Raw genomic sequence first — 23085 nt, forward strand, 5'->3', positions numbered from 1 at the left:
AACGCTGATGCTCTCAGCAGATGCCCATCAAAGAAGCCAGTCGAAGACCCAGCCCCCACGCTCCACCTACTCCACATTGATGACGACGCCAGCTGCCCGGTGTCGTCCGCAGATGTGGCCGTCCACACCCAAAAGGACCCCACACTCCGCCAAGTGAAGTCCTGGATCCTCAGAGGGTGGCCAGCAGAAAAGCCAGAGGAAAGATTCAGCCCGTTCGCCAGGAAGCAGGAGGAGCTGTCCACCATAAAGGGCTGCCTGCTATGGGGAGACAGGGTGCTGATTCCAAGCACTCTGCAACGGCGGACGTTGGAAACCCTGCACAAGGGGCATCCGGGCATCGTCCGCATGAAGGCCCTGGCACGGAGTTACGTCTGGTGGCCCTCCATGGACAGAGACATTGAACAATGGGTCTCCAGATGTGACCCGTGCCAAGAAGTTCGCCCAGCGCCGCCGCAATCCGAAGTCGCGAAGTGGGAGACCCCCAGCAACCCCTGGTCAAGGATCCACATTGACTTCGCGGGTCCGATGCAAGGGCGACACCTCCTCATCGTGGTAGATGCCTTCTCCAAATGGCTCGAGGTGGTGCCCATGGCATCTACCACAACTGAAGCAACCATCCGAGCCCTGCGCCGCCTTTTTGCCACACATGGCCTACCGGATGTGCTGGTCTCAGACAACGGCCCCCAGCTCACATCCCTGGCCATGGAGTCCTTCCTGGCAGGACTGGGCATCCGCCACGCCCTGTCCGCCCCTTACAGGCCGGCCGGAAACGGACAAGCCGAACGCATGGTCCGACTGACCAAAGAGGCCCTCACCAAGATGGGCCCGGGGGACTGGCAAGAGCGCATAGACAACTTCCTCCTCACCCAGCACATCACGCCACACGCCACCACCCACAAGAGCCCGGCCGAACTGTTGATGGGCAGAAGGTTGAGGTCACCCTTGGACCGGCTGCACCCCCAATACAGCCCGGAAGTGACCGCAACCGCCAGCCGCCCGCTCCGCGCCTTCAGCAAAGGAGATTCAATCTTCGCGCTGAATTTCAGCGGCTCCCCTAAGTGGCTGAAGGGGAAAATTGCCAGCACAACCGGGCCCAAATCCTACATCGTTGAGTTGGAAGATGGACAGTTCACGAGACGCCACATCGACCAACTCCGAAAAAGGTGGGGGGGGCACATGAAAACCAGCCTGACGAGGGAGGCCTACAACACCCCGACGAGGTAGGCCTCCAACACCCCAGCGAGGCTGGCCTACCACACCCAGACCAGGTAGGCCTACAACACCCCGACGAGGTAGGCCTACAACACCCTGACGAGGTAGGCCTACCACACCCCTGCGAGGCAGAGCAGCACCACCCCGACAAGGTTGGCCCTGCCCACTACCAAATGCTGTCACACCGGCAGCCCAGCGAGGTAGACCGGGGCCAACCGCACGGGGGATGGCAACACCAACCCAGCCAGGTGGGCACCGGGCACGGCAAGGCCAGGGACCACCAACCCAGCCCGCAGGTAGACCGGGACCTGCCCAGAGGAGGAGCAGCGCACCCCACCAGTTACAGCAGCCTATGCCAGCCCAGCCAGGGAGACTGCAGTTCCAGGCGAGTAGACCGGGACCCAGCCAAGAGGGGCACCCCACGACCCACGGGCGAGGGTGGCACACGAATCACCGACGTGGGGGACCCCCGCCCATCACAGAAGACAGCCAACAAACGACACCCCGACCCGGATGACCCCAGGCACCACCCGACGGTAGACCAGGGACTAGGGGGAAGGGAGAGCCGACAACAACCCGGCCAGGTAGACCTGCACCACCCCGGCAGGGGAGACCTCCGCCGCCCCGCAGAGGTAGTACCGCAACAACAGCCCGACCAGGTCGACCGCCACCGACCAGACGGGGTAGACCAACGCCAGCCCGACCTAGCAGACCAACGCCACCCCTGCGAGGTCGGACAACGCAACACGGGCCAGCACCACCCGCAGCCGGCGGGCCGGTCCAGAGGGCACCAAACAGAACCACCACCCACCCGGCACCAGGCCGAACCGCAACCGAACCGCAGCACCCGGGAGACCAGGGAGGAGCAAACGGTGGACTTACCGGGACTCAGACGCTCTTCCCGGGTCGGAACCGAGCCACCGAGACGAGGCAACAGATCCACAGGCCAGGAAGAAGACCATCAGAACCAGCCATCCAAGGTCTGCGGTCCGGCCAGAGGCGCTGGGGGTGACCCCGCTCACTCGACAGCCGAACCAAGCCCGGTTCCGGAGAGGGAGCCCGGAGACGACAGAGCCCCGTCCATCCAGGTCGGAGACGGAGAACAAGTGAGACTGCGCAGGTCAGCTAGGGTGCCGAGGCGTCCTACGTACCTGCGCGACTACGTGACTTTTGTAAACGAGATTGACAGTTCAGACTAAGGGGGGAGGAGTGTTATGTCCATATAAGGGCACCCGCCCTGATTGGCTGCCAGCCATCGGGCGGGAGATTTGAATCCCTGTCTAGGGGCGGTGCGTCTGCCGGGAGCGAATATAAGGAGAGCTCCGGCAGCGCGCCAGCAGTCTTCTTTTACTTGTTACATTGTAAATAAAGTTGTTACATGTATCGAGCTGGTCACGTCTTCTGTTCCTGCGCCTGATCTAACACTTAAAATCTCTTTTTTCTCTGGGGAGAGTAGAGTAGAGTAGAGTAGAGTAGAGTAGAGTAGAGTAGAGTAGAGTAGAGTAGAGTAGAGTAGAGTAGAGTAGAGTAGAGTAGAATAGCTGTGCCTAAGTCCAGACCCTTTGCCTTTGTGGAGAGCGGCTGGGCTAAGTCCTAGGGACTCCAGAACCTTGCCTCCCTCCCCCCCCGCCATATCTCGGGGTCGGGTTTATTAGAAAGTTGCAGGTGGGGGGAGGGGTGATTGAGACAACTCAGCCCTTTTTCACTCCCACGACTGTAGGCAGCAACATCTGGAGAAGGAGGGGCTTCCTCTGTCTTGGGAGAGGATAGAAAAGATGGCAGGTACTCAGATTCGGGGGTGTCATGAAATCCTCCTTTTGTTTGAGTTCAGGTGGACCCAGATCCTCCCCGTCAGACCTTCCGGCTCTGGAGATCTGCAGAGGCCCCTCCACCCTCCCTTCCTCAGTCAAACCTCCCAGACTGGCCGTCCCGCTGGATCCCTTCCTCTTCAACTGCCGCAGGGACGCGATGTGGCCGAGGATGATTGACAGCTGCTGGGTATTTTGGGCTGCTTTTGAGGTAGCCTGGCTGGGTGGGGTTTGCTCTGCTGCGTAAGGGAAAGTCACAAATATGCTGCGGACACCTGGTGGCAGGTGAGGAGGGAGGGAAAGTCCGTGGACCGAAAAGGTGGGAGGGAGGGAGAGAGGGAGGGAGGGAGGGAAATCTACAAATGCCCAGAAGCCGAGACAGCCGCAGGGAGTCCCTTCTGAAGAGGGAGGCCTTCGGATTGCTTTGATCTTGGAAGTTTTGAGCAGGTCAGGCTGATTCTTCTTCAGCTATTTGTAACTTCCAAAACCACCCAAAGACAAGGAAAGATGACGGGGGTTTCTTCCCCTTCCCTTCTCCTTCCCCTCCCCCTCCTTTTACAATCCCTCTTTCCCTCCCTGTTTCCCGCCAACTCAGGCAGATTTCATGCAAATCCCCAATTCTCCAGGGGGGCCTGGATGAGGCCATTGACAGGAGATTAGAGAGAAATGCCACCTTCTCTTTATGGGTTTATTTAACGGAGAGAGATGGACACTCAACCTAGTCTCAGGCACGGATGGAGGATGGATGGATGGAGGATGGATGGACAGATGGACAGATGGATAGTAAGGCTCCTCCCCGCCCTCCTCTCGCCTTGCCCAAACTTACAGCCCGCCCCTTCCCTGTCCCACTCCCTTTGCATCCGGGGAACGTGGGAACAAGGCACACCAGCCACACAACCTCCACTGACTTTGAAGTCCTTGCCCAGTGCTGCCAAAATCCCTCCCCTTCCCCTGAGGTCGCCCCTTCAACCTCCCACCCGCGGAGGGTAACGGTGAGGGTCAGGGCAGCCAATACATTGCCCCCCCCATTTCCCCCCCTTCAGGTCTAGAAAAGCAGCCTTCCTTTTAAGCGCCTCTTCAACCCACCACCTCCTCCGATCAGGGCTTCGGTCTCTGAAGAGTGGTGGGAGGCATCTGGAGGGCTGCCATCTCTCGTATCTCCCGCAAGGGGGACGAAGCCTCACCTGGCCCAGATGTTGCCGCCTGTAGTTTGGGGGGGTGTGAAGACGGGCTGAGCTTCCCCATCACCCCCCGCAACTTCCCCCCACACAGAGGATCCGGGTATTGGGGGGGGAGTCTGGGAGCGAGGGGGCCTCAGCGCAGCCCTTGACAGAGGCAGAAAGGGGGCCTTTCAGTCCTGGGGGGGGAAGGGGGGCCAGGAGTGCCCTGGGAAGGGCAGAGATCCAAACTTTTAAAACCAGCTTTCAAATAAAAGCCACATTGGCGACTTTGAGACAATCATTAGAATATTGTGAGTTCTAGTCCTGCCTCAGGCATGAAAGCCAGCTGGGTGAGTTTGAGCCAAGGTCTAGGAGGCTCTGACTTCTAATCCTCCCTTAGGCGTGAAAGTTTCCTGAGTGACTTTGGGCTGATCCCTAGGAGACTCCTGAGTTCTAATCCCACTTTAGTACTTTTGGATTGGGGCTGTGAAACATGGAAAATATTTTCTCAGATTAATGTGGGATGCCAGAACTGGGGATTCTTCGACTGTGAGATGGCCGAGTGTCCAATATTGTGTGGTTTGATGGAGGAAAGTGAAATTGTAGGAAAAGACCAGTTCCATGGTGGGCAAAGCCATAAGTCTCTCTGCCTTCTGCTTGTGGGAGAACCAGAGGGATTTGTGTGGTCACTGTGAATCTTAGACTGACCTTGGTCTGATCCATCAGAGCTTTTCTTATCTCCTTAAAATGGAATTTGCAAATTATTCACAATTAGGAGCCATTCTGAGAACTAAACATTGATTCCCAATTGATCAGCAATCTGTGTGGTTGGAGAGCAGAACAGCTTCCATGGGTGCCTCTCCCTAGAAACCTGGAAGTCCCCCCCCCCAATTCACCCCCTTCTTGGACCTGGATGAATATTATGCAGCATTGAAGGTTTGTGACCTGGTCAGTGATGCGGCTGCCTTTAGACAGGATCCCCTCAACCTCCTCCTAGGCAGAGTCTCCAGGTCCCCTTTCTCTGGGCATCTTCTCCAGCCCTTCACAGACAATACAAGCTTGGAAGAGGAGCAGAGAAAATGCTTCAGGTAGTAATTGTAGAGTGAAAAATTAAAAGGTCTGAAAACTGCTATTTTATTTCTCTGGTTGATGAAAGAAAAAATATACAGTGGAAATTTCTTTACTCACTTTAGTTTTTTTATTTATTTTTTTATTTTGGTGTAAAGTACCAAACAACAAATAAAAACAACCTCAAACTGAAATCCCAGACAGTTGTTCTGCTGAATTCTTTCTGCAAAGGAGGTTTTTATGAGGAAATCAAGAAAGAATTATATAAGAGGGATGAAGATTTCCCTCTTCAGCTGAGAGCCAGTCAAACATGGCATTCCACATCATTCCGGCATTCTCACAGAGAGGATCAGGCAACCAGGCTGTTCCCATAGCTTCCTCCTGGCCTCTCTTCCTGCTCACTCTCTCTCACACACACTTTTAGCTGTAGGAAGAAGTGCCCAAATTATTTTTTATAAGATGTCACATTCAATAGCTGTTGCTGCACAACAAATTTCTCTGAATGACATCTATACAGTTCTCTTTAGCAAAATTTATTGAGCTGAAAAGATAAAAGAATTACAGTCATTTCTCATTTGGAAACATGTAGATTTTTTTTTTTACTCCTGAATACTATTTAAGAGGAAATAATGTGTACTTTCAAATGAAAGAACATTTTACAATCCCTTTAAATATTAGGGTGTTGTATCTCATGTTTTTACATTTGTTCTGGCTGTGAGCTGCTCCTTTGTGTTGAGGTCTGGCCTCAGAAGGATAATGTAGCACTTGGGGATGAAGATGCAGCCCAGCAGACCAGCACTGGAGGCCAGGATGGAGAAGACCTGCACAGCCACCATGGATTTCCCTTTGGTGCTCAGGTAGGTGGGCACAAAAGTCACCCAGACACTGCAGAAGACCAGCATGCTGAAGGTGATCAGCTTGGCTTCGTTGAAGGCCCCAGGCAGATTCCTGGCCAGGAAAGCCACCGTGAAGCAGATGGCAGCCAGGAAGCCCATGTAGCTGAGGGTGACGTAGAACATGACAACGGCCCCTTCGTTGCATTGCAGGATGATCTCTCCAGGCTGGGAGTGGAGGTCAGAGTCAGGGAAGGGGGGAGAAACTCCCAGCCAGGTGGAGCAGATGATAATTTGGACAGCAGAAGAAGAAAGGATGATGGAGTTGGCCAAGCTCTTCCCCAACCATCTCTTCACTCAGTTTCCTGGTTTTGTGGCCAGGAAGGCCAGCACCACCGTGATGGTTTTGGCCAAGAGAGAAGAAACGGCAACTGAGAAGATGAGGCTGAAAACTGTTTGTCGGAGAAGGCAGGTGGCTTTCCTTGGTTGACCAATGAAGAGAGAAGGAAACAAGAAGCAAAGCAGGAGGGAGACCAGGAGGATGTAGGAGAGGTCCCGGTTGTTGGCTTTGACAAGGGGAGTTTCTAAGTATTGAATGAAGATGATTAAAACAAGGCCTGTGGTTAGGAAGAAGAGTAGGGCAAAAGAGACCAGGATGATGCCCAGATGTTCTTCATAAGACAGGAAGGTTACAACTTTGGGGATACATTGGACTCTGGCCTCATTTGGGTATTTATCATCTGGGCACTTGGTGCATTTTTCTGTATCTGAGAAAAGGAAAAAGCAATATTTCCTCAATATTCTGTCTTTTACATTTCAAGAAGTTCTCTTTTTTTTTGGACTGATTCCAGCCATATTTTCCAAGATGTGTTCTTTAACCATTCCACAGAAAATAATGATAATATAATTTTCTAATACATTTATAGCTAACTATATGAAATTGGAGGATTTCTAGTGCATTTTGAATAAACACAAAAAAGAGTTGAGCTTCAAGGCATGTTTTAATTTGCACTTTCATCAAAATGCTCTGGATAAATCCATTTCCACCAGGCCTTCCTTTCCTCTGGTGTCACCCACCTTCCTGAGTGGAGAAGGTCCCCTCCGGACAAGGAAGGCAGTCGTAGCAGCAAACTGACTCTCCTTCTCGAGCCCTCTTGACAAATCCAGGATGACAACTTTCCACACATTTGGACTGAGGCAGGGACTGAGCAGAAAACAAGGAATGCCAAAGAAAATATGTTAGGACTCTCCATCCATGGAAAATGGGGAGAGAAATAGACATTAGACAAATAGATTCTGAGCTTCACTGAGGTAAATAGGAAATCTCTGACTTCTCCGAAACAGATGTAGGAGATGTGACTCTGGCAGGTTCTTCCTTTAGTTCCTCCCTTTTGCTTCTGGCACAACACTTTGGAATAATAAAGGGCTTTTCTTCTTAATAAAGTCTGGAAGGATGGAATTGAGAAAAGATTTAAGCATTGTGACAAACTTAAAGGTTCCTCCTCATGACTGTATTAAAATGCATTCCTCCACTCTTCATCTATCTATCCATGGTGATGATGATCATATTAAATTTTTAAATACAGTCATTGTCAAAGATTTATTAAATTATTTTATTTAATAAAGATTTATTTAAGTAGAGTAAAACGTTATTAAAAAGGAAACTTCTGACCAGTAGGGCCTGGAAAGGTTTCTTCTGGACTAGTTTACTAGTGCAAAACAGTCTCCCTGTTAAGAGACAAAGCAAAAATTCCTCATAAATTATAGCTGATGATGTTACCTAGTTGGGTAATGAAACGCCTGCAAGAAAACAAACTCAGAGAGTATCAAGGAGCCCTCATGTCAACCCTGAGCTACAGATATTCTCCTTTATTCAGACTGAAGGTTTCTGCATAGTTTCTAGAACTGCAGTGAGATTGAGGGGAGATGATGAGAAGGTGTCCCTGAAAAATATTAAGTTGCAAATCTTTGGCTGTAACAGAGGGGACATGAGTGTGAGTCCTGGGTCAGGAGGAGATATTTCTAAGGCCCATCTAGTTATCCAAGAAAAAGTCCTTTGTGTTGAAGAACTCCAATTAGGAGACTCCAACTGGCACGGAAAGACAAACTCACATTTAATAGTAGTTGAATTTGGAGACTCCTTTTCAAGCAGAGGGACTGAAGGTGGCTAACACTCAAGATAAACAAGGCCATTCATTTTCAGATGAAGAGCCCTCTTAATTATCAAAGGCCAAATCTAACTAGCATTTCCTGTCACAATCTGACTCATTACTTCTGATATCAGGAAGACCTTTTCTTTGAACTAAAGTTGTGTTTCAGGTTTCTGGTCAAGGGATTCTCTCACTGGTCACTGTCATTTTACGTGAACTGAAAGCCTTGGACCTCCTTCCTAGGGGCAGAAGGCCAATTGCTCCCCCCAAAAACGGATATGGCTACCTTTGACCAGGTCTGGACTACTTACAGTAAACACATCACAGACCATGGACCTGCCCTTTCAGGGAACCATTTCCCAATGGCCTTTCCCTAAGCAGGACAAGAGGAAGCTTCTCTCCCAATGGGACCCCGAGGAGCTCCATCCAGCCATGATCCAATTTCATCTCATTCAGTCCAAACCTCAATTCAGGGTCTCTTCAACAGAATCCCCTTCTGCTTTGCTCGCTCAGGACAAGGAACAAGCGAACCTGAGGCTCTTAACAACACAACCTCCAGCACTTGAGGGTTTCTCATCCCAGGTTGGACATGGCTGAACCAGCTACAAAGAGTCTTCAATATTACAGCAGCTGAAGAACAGCTTGGTCAATAGTACTGAAGGCTCCCAAGTGGTCTATAGAAAGGAAACTATAAGGTTTCTACTCCCCATGTTCAATTCTCAGTGAAGGTCATGGACCCTGGAAACTAGGCTTAGTCCACATGAAATGAGTCATAAATCTTTGGGAAAAACAGGAATCACACCATAATTTCTCCCACCTGGTTGAGGAACTTTAGCTGTGAAAGAGCATCTTGGAAGATATTAAGTCTCTGTCTTTGCAAAGCCCCCATTCCAAGTTTGATGGGATCCCCCTTGGGGAGAATCAACCAGCTCACAATTGCCAGATCTGCTGCTACATCTCCATTTTGATCCAAGTAGAGTTCCCTCTGAGAAATATTGCAAAACTGATTCTTCTGCAGGAAAGGATGGAACTAGAAGGGGAACATCCAGGAAGTTTAAAATGTGAAAGCTTTTTTTAAAATCCCATTTATCCTTTATACATTTGATTTTTTTTTCTACAGCTGCCTAACATCAAAATATACATTTAGAAAAATAGGTGTTACTACCTTCATAAATAAAACAAAAGTTCAGCAAATTGCTCAACCATATATTGGCAAAATATTTATTAACAAAATATAATTGATGCAATTGGTAAATTATAGGGGACATTCGAGAGCAGATGATAAATAAAACGAATCATAGGAAAAAAAGATTATTCATAAACTCCTGGAAAACATCAGGTTGATTATGAAAAATGGTTCATTTAGTGACCATTTCAAAGTTACAACAGCACTGAAAAAAGTGACATGGTAGTTTTTCCCAGGATCCTGGCAGCATCCCCAGGGTCTCCAGGTGATCAACATCTGAATTCTTGGCATCCACTCATGATGGTTGCAGCGTTTTAGGGTCGCTTGATCTCCTTTTGCGACTTCTGACAAGCAAAATCAACAGGGAAGCCAGATTCACTTAACAATCATGTTGCTGACTTAACAACTGCAGTGATTCACTTAACAAGAAAAGGCAAGAAAGGTCATAAAATAGGGCAAAACTTACTTAACGACCGTCTTGCTTAGCAACAGAAATGCTGAGCTCAGTTGAGGTTGTAAATCCAATCCTGCCTCTTCCAATAACTGGAAGAAGTTGCCCAGAAGCTCCAGATCTCCTCAATGTTGTTCCAGAGGGGGGGTGGGGGGTGGATGGGGCAATGAGCTCAGTCAGAAGTCCATCATTCTATAGCAAAGAAAATTATTCAGAACGGGAAAACATTCAAGGCAGCTGCCAATCTTCCCAGGAGGAACCATCCCAGCAAGTTCACCCAAGGTCAGACCGTGCAATGCTCAGAGACGTGGCAAAAAAAGACCAAGAGTTCCACCTGAGACTCTACAGGCCTCAGTGAGCCTGGTAAATGTTCCATTTCATGACAGCAGAATCAGAAAAAGACTGAAGAAGTTTGGTTTGTTTGGAAGGGTTGCCAGGAGGAAACGTCTCTCTAAAAAGAACATGGCAGCACGGCTGAGGTTTCCCAAGTTGCATCTGAAGAGACTGCAAGACTTCTGGAACATTCTCCTTTGGACAGACGAGACCAGAGTGGAGAAGTTTGGCCATAACGCACAGAGCCACGTTTGGTGGAAACCACACACAGCCTATCAGCACCATGACACACCAACCGCCAAGCACGGAGATGGAGGGGTGAGGATTTGGGCTTCTTTTGCAGCCACAGGACCTGGGCACCCTGCGATCATTGACTCGGCCATGAACTCCTCTGTCTACCAAAACATTCCAGAGTCCAATGTGAGACCATCTGACTGACAGGTGTAACTTGGTGGACTTTGGGTCATGCAAAAGGCTGATGACCCCAAGCAGACCAGCAAGTGGCTGAAAAAGGAAAGGATCCAGGCATTGCAATGGCCCAGTCTATGCCAGATCCCAACCCAATTGAAATGAGGTGGTGGGGCCTCCAGAGAGCTGTGCAGAAACAAACCCCCACAAACCTCAATGAACTGTTGTAAAGAAGAGGGGGCCAAAATTCCTCCCTCAACATTGTGAGAGACTGATAAAGTCATACAGAAAAGGATTACTTCAAGTTGTTGTTGCTAAAGGTGATTCTACAAGCTATTGTATCATAAGGTGCATTTAGTTTTTCAAACATGGCTTCTCCATTTTGGCTTTCTTTTCGTGAAAGAAATGATCACATGGTGTAATATGTCCTATTTTGTTGCTCATCTGAGGTTGTATTTACCTCCTTTTAAGAACTGCTAAAGAGCAGGTGGTTTTTTATCAGATGTCCTGATACATAAAATCGTAAGAACTCAGCGGGTGGACTTTCCTTTTCACATGACTGTATTTCCTCTGATTTTAGAGAAAGACGAAATTGTGGAAATTCCCAATGTTATGTCCTTATAAGGACATCCGCCCGGATTGGCTGCCAGCCATCGGGCGGGAAAGTTTGAATCACTGTCAGGGGCGGTGCGACTGCCGGAGCGAATATAAGGAGAGCTCCGGCAGCGCACAGTCAGTCTTGCTACTGTTACTAAATAAAGTTATTAATGTAACGAGCTGGTCGCGTCTTCCATTCCTGCGCCGATCTAACACTGGCGACAAAGGACTAGAGAAACAGACGAACCTCGTGGCGCCAAGCCAACAAGACCAAGACTCCGGCACCTGGAACCACAGTAGGCATTTCCGAAGGCATGGCATCCGCTGAAGTCACTTTGCCAGCCCTTGCTCCATTCCGCCCAGGGAAGGACAAGTGGAAATCCTACGTGGTCAAATTTCGGCAATACCTGAGAGGCAACAACATCAGGGATGCCGATGATGACCAAAAAAAGGGCATCTTCTTGGCCAACTGTGGCTCCGAAGTCCTCGACATGGCAATCGATCTCGTAGCACCACGAGACATCGAAGAAGTGCCATGGACGGACCTGCTGCAAATCCTGGAAGACTACTATGCCCCAACTGGAACACCAGTGGCGAACCGTTTCACCTTCCATCAGAGGGACCAAAAGGAAGGTGAGACTATCAAAGAATTCGTGGCCGCCCTGCGCCAGATCGCAGCCAGCTGTGAGTTTGACCACGTGGACAACGCCATCGCTGACCATGTGGTTTTCGGCATGAGGGACAGAGGCCTGCAAAAGAAATTCTTGAGCAGGAAGAAACTCGTGCTCAAGGATGTGGTGGAGGAAGCCACCGCATCCAAAATCTCGGAGAAAGCGGTTGCCGCAGTAAGCAGAGCTAAGGGAATCCACAAGATTCGCTCAACAGCGCAATCATCAACCGAGGATTCCACAGCTGGATCCGAGTCGGAGGAGGAGTCCACCGTACACAAGGTATCCAGACCCCCAAGGCGGGAAACCGCCCAACGAAGCTACAAGGGGGAGCACTGTGCCAGCTGCAGAGGGGACCATGCCAGGGCGACCTGCAAGTGGAGAGATGCGACCTGCCGACGCTGCAACAGAAGGGGTCACATCGCCGAAGCTTGCAGAGCCGAGGAACCAGCCCCAGAGCCATCCAGCCACCGTCCCCGCGAGAATCGGAAGGATTACCAGAGATCATCCAAACGGTCCTCTGGCCCATCCAGATGCAGAGACGACGAGTTTTCCCGGAACGGAGCGGTCCACCAGACGACCATCGCACACACAAACTCAGACAATGCCACCAAGTTCCACGTGACCATCCACGTGGAGGGAGCACCCTGCGAAATGGAGGTAGACTCGGGCTCGGTCTACTCCATCATGGACTGGCAGCAACTGAAGCGCCTGCAACCCAGCATCACCAAGCGAGACCTGAAGCCTTTACACTCCAAGCTCGTCGACTTTGGGGGAAAACCCATCGGAGTTTTAGGAAGAGCCAACATCCGAGTCTCCTACAACGAGTTCAAAGGCAAGCTTCCCATCACTGTCGTGAAGGACAGCCGACCGAACCTGCTAGGAGTGGAGTGGTTTAAGCCGCTGGGGCTCTCAATCAAAGGCATCAACCAAATTCGCAGGGACGAACTCGACAACCTCATCGAAGAGTTCAAGGAAGTCTTTGATGGTAAACTGGGGAAATTTGTGGGGAGGCCAATCTCTTTTAATCTGGACAAGGGAATCACCCCAATCAGGCTGAAGCCCCGCCGGGTTCCATTTGCCCTGCGGCCTAAAGTAGACGAGCAGCTGGATAAGCTGATCGCCCAGGGCGTCCTGGAACCGATCGATCATGCCTCATGGGAGACCCCCATTGTGACCCCACTGAAGCATGATGGGTCTGTGCGCATCTGCGCCGACTATTGTTGTACCATCAACAAGGCATTGGCACAGAGCGCATACCCAGTCCCAGTAGTGCAGCATCTGTTGCATTCCCTGGGAACTGGCACAATTTTCGCAAAACTGGACCTGGCCCAGGCTTACCAGCAACTGCCAGTGGACGAAAAAACGGCGGAGGCACAAACTATAGTCACACACAGGGGGGCATTCAAATGCAACCGTCTCCAGTTTGGAGTCAGCGCTGCCCCCGGCATCTTCCAATCAATGATGGAACACCTTCTCCAAGGCGTTCCAGGGGTGGTGCCATACTTTGATGATGTACTGATCTCCGGAGATTCACAGGCACAACTCCTTGAAAGGCTCAGGCTTGTCCTGCAGCGCTTCAAGGCCAAGGGCTTGAGAGTCAGGAGAGATAAGTGCATCCTAGGAGTACAGGAAGTCGAGTTCCTGGGCTATCTCATTGATAGCACTGGCATCCACCCCACCAAATCAAAAGTGAAAGCAATCCATGAAGCTCCGAGCCCAAAAAACAAAACGGAACTTCAGGCATTCCTTGGGTTGCTCAACTTTTATGCAATGTTTCTTAAACAGAAAGCCACAGTTGCTGAGCCACTCCACCGCCTGCTGGGGAAAGCGGCTTCCTGGAAGTGGGGCCAAGAAGAGGAAGCAGCATTCCGAGCCGTGAAAGGACTTTTAACCTCAAAAAGCGTCCTCATCCAGTACAATGAGACGCTCCCCATCAAGCTAACCTGCGATGCGTCACCCTACGGGGTGGGGGCAGTCCTCAGCCACGAACTGCCCAACGGCTCCGAAGCCCCAATAGCATATTTCTCTAAAACCATGTCCGGCGTGGAACGCAACTACAGCCAGCTGGACAAAGAAGCCCTGGCCATCGTTGCAGGAGTGAAACGATTCCACGAGTATCTCTACGGGAGGAGTTTCACCATAGTCACCGATCACAAGCCGCTCCTGGGGCTCCTCGCAGGCGACCAACCCACACCGACCTTCATGTCCCCGCGGATGATGAGATGGGCCATCTTCCTAGCCGGCTACTCCTACAGGCTCGTGCACCAGCCAGGCACAGCCATAGGAAACGCCGACGCGCTGAGCAGATGCCCATTGAAGGATCCTGTAGAAGACCCAGCCCCGACGCTCCACCTCTTCCACATAGATGATGACGCCAGCTGTCCAGTCTCGTCTGCAGATGTGGCCGTCCACACCCAAAAGGACCCCACACTCCGCCAAGTGAAGTCCTGGATCCTCAGGGGGTGGCCATCTGAGAAGACGGAGGAGAAGTTCTGCTCATTCGCCAGAAAGCAGAAGGAACTGTCCACCATGAAGGGCTGTTTGCTATGGGGAGACAGGGTGCTGATTCCTAGCACTCTGCAACGGCGGACACTAGAGACTTTACATAAAGGGCACCCAGGCATCGTCCGCATGAAGGCCCTGGCACGGAGTTACGTCTGGTGGCCCTCACTGGACAGAGACATCGAAGAATGGGTCTCCAGATGTGACCCGTGCCAAGAAGTTCGCCCAGCGCCGCCACAAGCCGAAACAGTGAAGTGGGAGACCCCCAGCAACCCCTGGTCGAGGATCCACATCGACTTCGCGGGTCCGATGCAAGGGCGACACCTCCTCATTGTGGTAGATGCCTTCTCCAAGTGGCTCGAGGTGGTACCCATGGCATCTACCACAACGGAAGCGACGATCCGGTCCCTGCGCCGCCTTTTCGCCACCCATGGACTACCGGATGTGCTGGTCTCCGACAACGGCCCCCAACTCACATCCCTGGCCATGGAGACATTCCTGGCAGGACTGGGCATCCGCCATGCCCTGTCCGCCCCCTACAGGCCGGCTGGAAACGGACAAGTAGAACGGATGGTGAGACTCACCAAGGAGGCACTCACCAAGATGGGCACGGGAGACTGGCAGGAAAGAATAGACAACTTCCTCCTCACCCAGCACATCACGCCGCATGCCACCACCCACAAGAGCCCGGCCGAACTGTTGATGGGCAGAAGGTTGAGGTCACCACTGGACCGGCTGCACCCCCAATACAGCCCAGAAGTGACCGCAACGGCCAGCCGCCCGCTTCGCACCTTCAGCAAGGGAGATTCAGTTTTCGCGCTTAACTTCAACGGATCTCCTAAGTGGCTGAAGGGGAAGATTGACAGCACAACCGGCCCGAAGTCCTACACCGTGGAGCTGGAAGATGGACAGGTCTGTAGACGTCACATCGACCAGCTCCGGAAAAGGTGGGGGGGAGCACAAGGAAACCAGCCTGACGAGGTAGGCCTACAACACCCCGACGAGGTAGGCCTACAACACCCCGACGAGGTAGGCCTGCAACACCCCGATGAGGTAGGCCTACAACACCCCGACGAGGTAGGCCTACAACACCCCGACAAGGTAGGCCTACAACACCCCGATGAGGTAGGCCTACCACACCACGGCGAGGCAGACCACCACCACCCCGACGAGGCCGGCCAAGCCCACTACCAGGCGCTGACACGCTGACAGTCCAGAGCGGTAGACCGGGGCCAGCCGTATGGGAGAGGGCAACACCAACCCAGCGAGGTGGGCCCCCGGCCAGACAGGGCGAGAGACCACCAAACCAGCCCACGAGTAGACCGGGACCTGCCCAGAGTGGGAGCACCACAACCCTCCGGCGAAGGCGACCCATGACAGCCCTGCCAGGGAGACCTCCACTCCAGGCAAGTAGACCGGGGACCATCCGTGAGGGGCACACCGCAGCGCATGGGTGAGGGTGGCACACAACACCCCGGCGAGGGGGACCCCCGCCCAGCACAGAGATCAACCCGGCAACAACAGCCCAGCCCAGATGACCCCAGACACCAACCTGCAGTAGACCAGGGACTAGGGCGAAGGGAAAGCCGACAACAACCCGGCCAGGGAGGCCTGCACCACCCTGGCAAGGGAGACCTCCACCGACCTGCGGAGGTAGCTCCACAACGACAGCCCGACCAGGTCGCCCACCACCAGCCCGACGGGGTAGGCCAACGTCAGCCCGACAAAGGGGACTTGCGCCACCCCTGCGAGGTCGGACATCACGACACGAGCCAACACCATCCACCACTGGCAGACCGGACCCGAGGGCACCGATCCGAACCACCCCCCAGACAACAGCGAGCCGAACCGCAGCCGAACCGCAGCGCCCGGGAGACTGGGGAAGAGCAAGTGACAGCCGGGGACTTACCGAGACTCAGACGCTCTTCCCGGGTCGGAACCGAGCAACCCCGACGAGGCGAGAGATCCACAGGCCAGGAGGGAGACCACCAGAACCAGCAATCCAAGGTTGGCGGTCCGGCCGGAGGCGCTGAGGGTGACCCCGCACACTCGCCAGCCGAACCGAGCCCGGTTCCGGAGAGGAAACCAGGAGACAGAGGAGCCCCGTCCGTCCAGGTCGGGGACGAGGAAGAAATGAGACTGCGCAGGTCAACTAGGGTGCCGAGGCGTCCTACGTACCTGCGTGATTACATGACTTTTATAAATGAACATTGACTATTTGCAGACTAAGAGGGGAGGAGTGTTATGTCCTTATAAGGACATCCGCCCGGATTGGCTGCCAGCCATCGGGCGGGAAAGTTTGAATCACTGTCAGGGGCGGTGTGACTGCCGGAGCGAATATAAGGAGAGCTCCGGCAGTGCACAGTCAGTCTTGCTACTGTTACTAAATAAAGTTATTAATGTAACGAGCTGGTCGCGTCTTCCATTCCTGCGCCGATCTAACACCCAACTCAGCTCTGAATCAGTACTTGAAGTCCTTTTATCCACCCCCAAAATACTCCTCAGGTGCTGTGATTGGGTTTGTTCAGTAGAGGTAGATATTAAGCCCCAAACTTCAGTTCAATAGAAGGGCTTGGGGGTAACTTTGGCATTATATTCTTGTCTAATAATTGGGGAGAAAGCTGGATAGCTATGATTTCCTTTTCCAGGTTCATCATTTAAACTTTAAATTCAATCCTGCCATTGCTTTAGGTGATCTCCTTTGATGATGGCAGATGCAAGATTCCATCTCAGAGAAAAGTGACACTGAGTAAAGAAAGGTGTTACTTGCTCTATTGGCCACATTTGTTTTCCAAAGACCAAAACTTTTGACTTTGATTGATCAATAATCAGAATTATTCTCTCAGTAGGAGCCACCTTTTCTCCAGAGTCCACGCCAGGGGTCGGCAACCTTAAACACTCCAAGAGCCACTTGGACCTGTTTCCTACAGAAAAAAACCACACCGGGAGCCACAAAACCTGGGTGGGCATGGCCAACTCAGTCACTCACTCCCACCCAGTCACTCCCACCCAGTCACCCAGTCCCATCCAGCCACACAACCATTCTCTATGTCTCTCTCCCCCTCTCCCCTCTCTTTCTGTATCCCTGTGTCTGTCCCTCTCCCTCTCTTCCCCTCTCACCTGCTGTCAGATCCCTAAAAGTAATACTGCCAATCAATTGGGAGAAAGGGGAGACTTGGATTCGCTTTACTAGCATTGCTTGTGTCAACAGATATTTTACAACCTATATCCTGGCGCCAAAGAGCCCTGAGATCAGTAGTGGGATTCAAGTAATTTAACAACCGGTTCTCTGCCCTAATGATTTCTTCCAACAACCAGTTTGCCAAACTGCTCAGAAAGTTCTCCCGAAGTGGTGCAAACCGGCTGAATCCCACCACTGCCTGAGATCCTCTTAACGTGGAGGAATGTTTATGATACCCATGTGGGATGTTTCACTTTAAAGGATAATGGTGGGAATGCATGTTTGTTCGGGTTCTCAGGGAAACTAGTAAAGAAAACATCTTCACACTTGTGTTTGAACTATCATGTTTCAAAAGTCTTTACTTAAGTTGGAAGGAGAAGCAATCCTTACACCTGCTCTCTATGGATCACTCTGTAATGTGTGTCTCTCTATGTCTTTCTATGTCTCTGTATGTGTGTGTGTGTGTGTGTGTGTCTCCACCCCTCCCTTCGGGCGACCGCCCTCCTCCTTCCCCTCTCCTCTCATAACTCCCTGGCCGGGAGCAAAGGACAGCAAAGGGGTGTGTGGGGTGGGCAGCCGCTCGCTTAAGGAGGGTCTTAACAGGACACGGCTTCTCTCCTGCACTAATGCTCCAGTCATCGCCCGGCCATGTCATTGCCCACCCCTGGCAGCTCTTTGGCCGTGCGCGGAGGGAGCGTCTTTCCTGAGGGAGGAACTTGAACTCTGTTGAGGCCATTGAAAAGTTCTTGTGGATGTGTAATACTTGCATATTAGGAAGTCATGGAATTGCCAAAGCAATGTGTTCCTCTCTCTCTTGTCCGACATAGATAGGAATTACCTTGGGGATTTGTGCTGCCATTTCAAAGTGAGGCGTTTCCATTCCTCTCCCATCACTGGTTGGCCCCGCCCCTCTTATTTCGTTTTTTGGACTCCATCCCGAAGCGGCAGGAAGCGAAGGCTGCCTTAGGTGCAAATGTGGGACGAAGGCAGGTCCAGGGCAGCTTCGCTCCTCCACTCTCCTCCCTTCCTTCTCCTCTTGTGACCCCCTGGCCAGCTGTGGCTGAGCTGGGAGCATGCGCACGCATGGGGAGACCCTCCTTAAGCGAGCCGCTGCCCTCCCTGCACCCACCTTTCCTGAGCTTTGGTGCTTGCTTGAGGAGAGGAGGGTCTCCCTGTGCCTGCACATGCTCCCAGCTCAGCCACAGCCAGCCAGGGGGCCACAAGAGGAGAAGGAGGGGAGGAGAGTGCAGGAGCGAAGCTGCCCTGTACCTGCCTTCAAGCCACATTTGCGCATAAGGCTGCCTTCGCTTCCTGCTGCTTCGGGCTGGAGTCCAAAGATGAAATGAGGGATGGGGCCAACCAGTGATGGGACAGAGAACCGTGGCAGAGGGCCCAAACAGCCGCTTGTGGCTCCGGAGCCGCGGGTTGCCGACCCCTGGTCTACGCAATCTAACCCACAGGATAATTGTCCTGTACTATCAGTTTAAACCAACATGTATTTAGCAAGTAGGAGCCTCAGTGGCTTAAAGACACTGGATCTGTTCTGGCAGTTCGAGTTCTACCACTGCATTGTGGGGTGAGCTCCCATCATTGCCTCAGCTTCTGCCCACCTACCGTGTTTCCCCAAAAATAAGACCCTGTCTTATATTTTTTTTTGAACCCTGAAATAAGGGCTTGGCCTTATTATTGGGGGGGGCTATTATTTTGGGGTTGCAAGAGGCGGCGAGCGTGGCCACCTCATGGCTGCTCCTGTGTTGTGCTGCTGTGGCAACGCTCATCAGCTGTTCGCTGGGGCAACCAAAGGTGGGAATCTCCCCGGTGTTCTTGGCACTCGCCCGCCTCCCATCCATCCATCCATCCATCCCTCACCTGCAAACTCCTGCCCAGCTCCCGCCTCTCTGCCAGGTGACTCCTGGCAGCCCCAGATGCCCAAAGTCTGCACCTACCCGGCTCCCTTTTCCACAGCACCCGGCGCTTTATCGAGGGGGGTGGCATGTGGGGCGGGGGAGAAGCAAGACACGTGGGGTTAGACGAGGCTTGCTCCTCTTTCTGTCTCTTCTCCCCCCCTCACCAGGGACTGGGGAGACACAAGATGCGCATCTTACCTGCCTTGCAGCTCTGTCGCGTGTCTCACTCTTGTCTGCAGGCAAACATTTTGTAGGGTAAAAAAAACCTCTTGTGAGTTCAATCAAACTTCTCGAACTCACGAGAAGTTTGGTTTTACCCTACAACATGTTTGCCTGCAGACAAGAGTGAGACACACGACAGAGCTGCAAGGCAGGTAAGATGCGCTTATTGTATAATTAGATACTTCAAAACTAATGTGTTGACAATATTAGATTATTAATTGATTTATTACTATACAACTTTATGAAATTTTTTACTCTACATAAACCTTTTTGTTCTTCTGTAAGGAATTCACTTTTGTTCCACCCAATCTCAAATTTACTTAAGAGGAACAAGCAATATATTTCAGCCACAATATCTATTAGTCTAACTGGCTTGTAATTGCTAGAGTCCTTTTTATTCCATTTTTAAATATATATAGAGAGAGATGCTACTATTGCCAGCTTGAATACAACTGCATATGGCAGGTGTTATATCTATGTGAAAATCAATATGCCAATAGTTTATCCACAAATAGGATATTTTTTGAATAGCTGGGAGAAAATCCTCTTCAATGACCTTATTGCTTTTCAGGCCTTGTATGAGAAATTTGAACAAGAATGTAATAGAAAAAAACATATCTGACATGTTTGCTAATCTGGAGAAAAGCAACTCTTGAATTCCATGGAGAAGACATGGTTGCATCTATTGCTCACCCACCACTCACTTTACCAGAGAGAGAAAAAACACACACAAACCTGTGGGACTTTGTAACGTGCTGCTAATGTTGACGCCTGGATGGAGATCTCCCTGCCAGCTGCATCAAGAAGAGCCAGAAGGTTCTCCTTCCTTCCACAGCCGTAGTTGGGGACATTGGCTTCTCCAGTGGAGAGCATGTCCAGCAAGGCATCTGAAGTGCGTAAAGTGTTCAAATAGTTGTCATGGAGGTTGTAGCCCAGTGTGAGGTTGTGCAGGAGCTGGGAATTCTTGTTGACCCCTTGAATGTTGAAAATTAATGGTAGGATGAATATAAAATGGTAAGAAGCCATACGGTAGAAAAATGTTCAAGTTATTATCAACAGTAACAACAAACTTTTTAAAAGAATTTATTCTTTTTTGCCTCCACAAGCCTATTGAGTCTTAAGCCAATATTGATCCAAAACCAATAATCGGTTATAGAAATCTGGGAATGGGCTGGGCAGAGGCAACTACAACTGTTTCAGTCCCTCCTTTACACAAAATGAATTCAACTGATGAATTCAGCAGTGAGAGGAGAGAGGAAAATAATCTGCATTGCCTTCAGATTTTTTAACCCCATCTTTGGATTTGAGTCTCTTCTACAAAATAAAAAAGGAGGCAAGTTATAGAAATCAAAATCATTCAGGAAATTAGACAAGTCCTATAATATAAAAGTAAGTGAAATAAGACAAAAAAGAAGGAGAGTGTTAGGACTGCAAATGGAGGGGATGCAACTCCATCACCCTGAATGACTTACACATGAGAAGGTATAGAAGGAGCACTGTGGAAAGGCAACATTATAGGTGATACTTGTGTTTCAGTTAAAACTATACCAACGAGATGGTCTCCTGGTCTGTAAAAGCTCAATGGTGTAGTTTCATCCTGGTGGTCCAAACTCAGCAGGCATTTTCTTCCAAGCTTCCCAGAAACTGACTGGGACACCAGCAGCATCAGAAGCAGAAGCAAGAGGTCCATAATTCATGGAGCTTTATTAATCCTCTTCCTGTTTCTAACATCCACAGCAGGAACAGTTGGGAGAATTCAAAGCACTCTCAGAAGATGGAAATGCCAGCGACTTTCCTGACATAAACAGAGAAACACTCAGCTTCACCTGGAAAGGAGAGAAAGGTCCAATCAAGAGCACAGATCCTGCCTGTCCCAAACCTTTTTCCTACAGAGCTTGACCTACTGTAAGTAATTTATCCTTTTCTGATACAAGATCCTTTGCATATGGCTTCAATCTGCTCTTTCTATCACAGGTATGGAGATCTCCAAGGCCCAGATAATCATTATTAATTACAGGGAGAAGCAACTTCTCCTCTTGGGATCCTGAGCTTCTTCTGGGCTCCATGTGCAGAGGAGAGGATGGAGAAAAGCTTGTTTGTGAAAAGCCACAACTACACTCCTGGGGTCAATTCCTGTACTGGTTGTGGTCCTTCCTGTCAGGACATGTCAGGAAAGTGATGGTGGAGGAAGATAATTCAATAACAAGGGAATTGACCTCTGCTGTCCTTCAACCGGGTCTCTTGTCTCCAGAGTCTGCTGGAGAAGGTCACCCAGAAGTATGGAGTTTGGTGCCACTCTAGGTTGGTGACCCTTAACTCTTTTTTTTTTTTATTGCAAAAGTTTTACAATTACATTTTCACCCCTTTCCCCCCCCCGCCCTCCCCAAACTTCCCAACCTCCCTAACCCTCCCTAACCCTCCCCACCCCCCAGACTTCCCTATATTATACTCATATCTGGTAAAAAAAAATAAAAAAAACCCTTAATATAAAACTTGTGTAAAAACTTGAACCCCTCCCTCCCCTTTATAATTTTTCTTTTTACCCTCATTACATTAAAATATTTCTAATACATTATTTTCAAATAAAAGCTATTTGATACTTTCTAGTTTGATATTTGTTCTGAACATATTCTATCCACTTTTTCCATTCCCATTCATAAGTCTCTTGTGAACAATCTTTTAAGTATGCTGAAATCTTCGCCATCTCTGCAAAACTGGCCATCTTCAAAGTCCATTCCTCAATAGTGGGCAAAACTTCATTTTTCCAATATTTACCTATCAACAATCTTGCTGCTGTTATCATATACAATATCAGTTTTGTTTCACCCAATGTAAAACCCTTAACTATGCCCAATAAAAACAATTGTGGAGAGAATTGAATTTTTTTCTTCAAAACATTCTGCATGACCCACCAAATTTTTATCCAAAAAGCCTTAACTTTCCTACAGGTCCACCAAACATGATAATACGTAGCATCCAAACATTCACATCTCCAACATTTTGGCTGAACATTAGGGTACATACATGACAACTTTTTGGGATCTAAATGCCATCTATAAAACATTTTATAAAAATTTTCCCTCAAATTCTGCGACTGTGTAAATTTAACATTCTGAACCCAATTTTTTTCCCATGTTTCCAACATCACTGGTTCTTCAAAATTTTGTGCCCACTTAATCATACAATCTTTAACTAATTCAGTTTCTGAATCCCTTTCTAACAAAACATTATAAAGCCTTTTGATATGCATTGGACCTTTCTCTTTTATATGTCTAATCAATTCTTCCTCGTGCAACATAATACCAGTTTTTTGGAAGTGAAGGCAACAGGAGGTGGATCTCCCACACATAAAGCACAGCCTCCCCCTGCACAACAGACACAGACTCAGAAAAAAGA

Source organism: Pituophis catenifer, unplaced genomic scaffold, assembly GCF_029215685.1.
Source record: "Pituophis catenifer annectens isolate HBS135680 unplaced genomic scaffold, rPitCat1.0.hap2 SCAF_5, whole genome shotgun sequence".
NCBI lineage: Eukaryota > Metazoa > Chordata > Lepidosauria > Squamata > Colubridae > Pituophis > Pituophis catenifer.